General features: G+C 40.7%; 1 non-coding gene across 1 annotated transcript; it reads right to left on the bottom strand.

The window, feature by feature from the left end:
• Positions 1–363: 363 nt before the first annotated feature.
• On the bottom strand, positions 364–470 carry LOC131600781 (small nucleolar RNA R71). The gene has a single exon (XR_009283389.1). It is a non-coding gene; the product is annotated as a small nucleolar RNA R71 (small nucleolar RNA).
• Positions 471–5,312: the final 4,842 nt, after the last annotated feature.

Below are 5,312 nucleotides of genomic sequence, written 5' to 3'. Positions count from 1 at the left end.
CGTCCTCTTAGAGACTATGCCGCTCCTTCGCGCGCTGAACCGCATTCAAGTATCGCACCACCTGCGATTGAGGCAAACAATTTCGAACTCAAACCCTCGTTGGTCCAAGCTGTTCAACAGAATCAATTCTCTGGAAGCCCTGTAGACGACCCCAATCTCCATTTATCCGTGTTCGTGCAATACGCCGACACTATCAAAGCCAACAACGTTAGTTCCGAAGCTATTCGATTACGCCTCTTCCCTTTCTCCTTGAGAGATAGAGCTAGAGCGTGGCTTCAATCCCTGCCTTCCAATTCCATAACTACGTGGGACGAATTGAAGAGAGTATTCTTAGCGAGATACTTTCCGCCTAGCAAAACTGCTATGCTTAGAGGTCAAATCAACGGATTTACCCAGAAAGATAACGAATCACTCTTCGAAGCTTGGGAACGTTACAAGGACATGCTTAGAATATGCCCTCATCATGGACTCGAACCATGGCTGATCATCCATACTTTCTATGGTGGTCTCTTATATAACACTAAAATGACTATAGATGCCGCTGCTGGCGGAGCATTAATGGACAAACCCCATGATGAAGCATACAAACTCATAGAGAACATGGCACAAAACCATTACCAATGGGGTGGAGAACGAGCCGCTCTAGAGAAAGCCCAAACCAAAGGAGGAATGTACGAAATAAGTGGTATAGACCGCGTTAACGCTAAAGTAGACACTTTAACTCAAAAGATCGAGAACTTAACCATCACTCCTTCAGCTACCGCTGCTGCTGTAACACCTAACTGCGAGATTTGTGGATTGACTGGACATGTAGTTGCTGAATGCCAACTCTTGACTGGAGTCCCATCTGATCAAGTAAACTATGCTCAAGGAAACCCTTATTCTAACACGTACAACCCTGGATGGAAAAACCACCCGAACTTTTCTTATAAGAACAACAATGCGTTGTACGCACCTGGACAAGCACCTGCTGTACCACCTGGCTACCAAAAAGCGCCTGTAGCTGCTCAAAACACCCCTAGGAAGTCAAATCTAGAAATCATGATGGAGAACTTTATAGCTTCCCAACAACAAACCAATAAGGACTTCCTGAATCAAAACATCCACAATAGCGAGCAACTAAAACAACTATCGAACAAAGTAGATGCCTTAGCTACGCATAACAAAATGTTAGAAACTCAAATCTCACAAGTAGCTCAACAACAAGCACCTACTGCTGCCCCTGCTGGCACGTTTCCTGCTCAACCTCAACCCAATCCTAAAGGACATGCGAACGCAATAACACTACGAAGTGGAACGAATTACGATGGACCCATAGATCCTAGAACCCAAAACGTACCCATGTCACAACAAGAGCCAAAGGAAACCCAAAAGAAAACAACTGACGAACAAGCTGCTAAGACTGATGAGAGCAATAACGAAGTGGAACCTGAAAAAGAGAAACCTTACGTTCCACCACCACCTTATAAGCCACCAATTCCTTACCCTCAGAGATTAGCTAAATCAAAAACCGAAGCGCAATTTAAAAGATTTGTAGAACTTCTGAAGCAATTAAACATAACCATACCGTTCACAGAAGCCATAACTGAGATGCCTTCGTACGCTAAGTTCTTAAAAGAAATCCTATCAAACAAAAAGAAACTCGAGGATAACGAAACTATAACGCTTACCGCTGAATGTAGCGCTATCATCCAAAATAACATGCCTCCAAAACTGAAAGACCCTGGTAGTTTCTCTATACCCTGCGTAATAGGAAAAACCATCATAGAGAAAGCCCTGTGCGATTTAGGAGCTAGTGTTAGTTTGATGCCTCTTTCGACCTGTAAGAAACTCAATCTGGGTGAGCTTAAAGCAACGAGAATGTCTCTTCAACTAGCTGAGCGTTCAGTTAAATACCCTGTAGGAATGTTAGAAAATATCCCTGTTCGTGTAGGTCAATTCTACATCCCAACTGACTTTATCATTATGGATATCCAAGAAGATTCTAACATCCCGATCATATTAGGAAGACCATTTTTAGCAACCGCTGGTGCAATTATAGATGTAAAGCGAGGAAAGCTTACTTTCGAAGTAGGAGAAGAGAAAATATAATTTATCCTTTTCCAATTCCTAAAAGCACCTTCTATAATTGACACATGCTGTTCTGCTGACATAATCGACGAGTGTGTCAAGGAAATAAAATCCGAACCAAATAAGGAAACCGAAATCCTAAGAATTCCTATGCCGCCAATTCTTGAAGATGACAACTGGCGTGAGGAATATCAAGATAACCACCTGAGTGAATGCTTAGCTTTAACTCCCGATCCTATACCTGGACCTAAGAAACCTGCTATAGAGCTGAAAACACTTCCTACCGATCTTAGATACGAATTTCTAGACGAAGAACTAAACCGACCAGTTATAGTGAACGCCAACTTGGGACGAACCGAGACTGAAAAATTACTTAATGTCCTAAGAAAATACCCTACCGCTTTAGGATACAACATATCAGATCTGAAAGGTATAAGCCCTTCTCTGTGTATGCACCGCATTATGCTCGAAGACGATAGTAAAACCTCTAGGGAACATCAAAGGCGAATAAATCCTATTATGAGCGATGTAGTTAAAAAGGAAATCCAAAAACTGCTAGAAGCTGGAATAATATATCCTATATCCGATAGTAAATGGGTTAGTCCTGTTCACGTCGTACCAAAGAAAGGAGGAGTCACTGTAATCACTAATGCGAAAGGAGAATCTGTAGCACAGCGTACCCAAACTGGATGGAGAATGTGCATTGACTATAGGAAGCTAAACAAAGCTACCCGAAAAGACCATTTCCCTTTACCTTTCATAGATCAAATGCTCGAACGCCTAGCTAAACACTCGCATTTTTGTTATCTGGATGGATACTCCGGATTTTTCCAAATTCCTATTCACCCTGACGACCAAGAGAAGACCACGTTTACCTGTCCTTATGGTACATTCGCTTATAGACGAATGCCTTTTGGACTCTGCAATGCACCCGCGACCTTCCAAAGATGCATGATGGCAATATTTGCCGACTTCCTAGATGGAATAATGGAGGTCTTTATGGACGACTTCTCTGTCTGTGGAGGAAGTTTTGAAACATGTTTAGAAAACCTTGAAATGGTACTTAAACGATGCGTAAGCGTAAACCTGGTCCTTAATTGGGAAAAATGCCATTTCATGGTTCGACAAGGAATTGTACTTGGACACATCGTATCCCATAGAGGAATCGAAGTTGATAAAGCAAAAATTGAAATTATCGAAAACCTTCAACCTCCCAAAACCGTTAGAGAAATAAGAAGTTTTCTAGGACACGCTGGTTTTTACCGACGTTTCATTAAGGATTTCTCTAAAATAACAAAACCCTTAACTGAACTACTAATGAAAGACGCCGAATTTATTTTCACCGATAAATGCACTGAAGCATTTCAAACGCTTAAACGAGCATTAATCTCTGCGCCAATTATGCAACCTCCCGACTGGAATGAACCTTTCGAAATAATGTGTGACGCGAGTGATTATGCTGTAGGAGCCGTTCTAGGGCAAAGAAAGGATAAGAAACTACATGTCATATATTATGCGAGTAGAACCCTAGACGAAGCTCAGATGAATTATGCCACGACAGAAAAAGAATTATTAGCTGTCGTATTTGCATTAGACAAATTCCGTTCTTACCTGGTAGGAGCCAAAATAATCATATACACTGACGATGCCGCCATTAGGTACCTCCTAACCAAAAAGGACGTTAAACCAAGACTTTTTAGATGGATCTTGTTACTACAAGAGTTCGACCTGGAAATTAAAGATAAAAAGGGCACTGAAAATGTCGTAGCAGATCACCTCTCTCGATTGGAAAATCTGAAACCCGAACAAGTACCAATTGACGACGATTTCCCTTATGAAAGACTCATCGCCCAATTAGAAGCAAATGAATTCGAACCGTACCATCCAAACTTTGAAACCAACAAATTAGCAGAAATAGCTTTAGCCCGATCTGACACACCTTGGTATGCAGATTTCGTAAACTACCTAGCTGCTGGTGTGCTTCCTCCTGATCTAAGTTACCAACAGAAGAAGAAATTCTTCCATGACCTAAAACATTACTATTGGGACGACCCACTCCTGTTCAAAAGAGGCCTCGATGGAATCTTTAGACGTTGTGTACCCGAGGAAGAGATAAGAAGCATAATAACACACTGTCATTCTGCACCGTGTGGAGGACACCATAGCACATCTAGAACCTGCGCCAAAATCCTTCAATCTGGACTCTTCTGGCCCAACCTGTGAAAAGACGTTTATTTTGCTGTACTAAGCTGTGATAGATGCCAACGAACCGGAAACATTTCAAGACGCGATGAAATGCCTCAAAAAGGCATTCTAGAAGTAGAAATATTTGACGTCTGGGTGATCAGTGCATTTTGATGCACATTCCTCTACGTTTGTACTTATACATTTCCATGGTTTGCTTGTCTTATTTTTGTATTTTATAATGTTTTTATATTTTAAATTATTTTTATTGTTATTTGATTTTCGTATTTATTTTTCAGCTTTAGCAGTCTGCACGGAAACGATCATAACTGGAGTTCCGGGAGTCCGATTGAGGCGTTCTAATAATCGCCGGAAAGCTAAGAGAAAGAGCTACAACTTTTATGTTGGAGTCAAAGTCAGATTCGGAGCACATTTTTCCAGAATTTCGTTTGAAGCTGCAGGCACTAGTTTTATAAGTTTTGGGTCGTTAGTTTTGGGTCTGGGTGATGTTTGTTTGACCCAGTTGGGTTATGACCCGAATTTCTTTTTGTCTTCTCTTTAGTCTAGGTCTGGCCGTACAGCTACTTTTTGACTTGACACTATTCACGAATTTGGAGTTTGCTTTGTATGATCATGAGGAACTAATTCATCAAGGATCAATCTGCTGTGACTCGGATTCCACTTTGAGGTTTTTATAATTCCAATTATTTGTTTCCTTTGAATTCTTCCTATAATTCCAATTATTTGCTTAATTTGATTGTTGCTATAGGATAGATTTCTTAAATTCGATTGTTGATTGATGATCCTGAATCAATTTCGTGTTAACATAGCTTTTATATTATCACGAACGATCAAAGTTGCGTTTGCTTAATTCGTAACAGTTTTAATCCGTTTGCTTAATCCGGAATTCAGGAACATCTGCCGTATAATTTCTATTGCGCTTGTCAGTAGTTGTTATAATCGAATAGGAACGAACAAATCCGTTAGGGAATTGGGATTTTATAAATCGATGATAAGTTGGGAGTCGAAACAGTAGGTTGATTCGTTTTAGCTTAATT

The sequence above is a fragment of the Vicia villosa genome, linkage group LG4 (assembly GCF_029867415.1).
Source record: "Vicia villosa cultivar HV-30 ecotype Madison, WI linkage group LG4, Vvil1.0, whole genome shotgun sequence".
NCBI lineage: Eukaryota > Viridiplantae > Streptophyta > Magnoliopsida > Fabales > Fabaceae > Vicia > Vicia villosa.
Note: the sequence above shows the minus strand (reverse complement) of the source record. Positions and strands in the feature narration are given on the sequence as shown.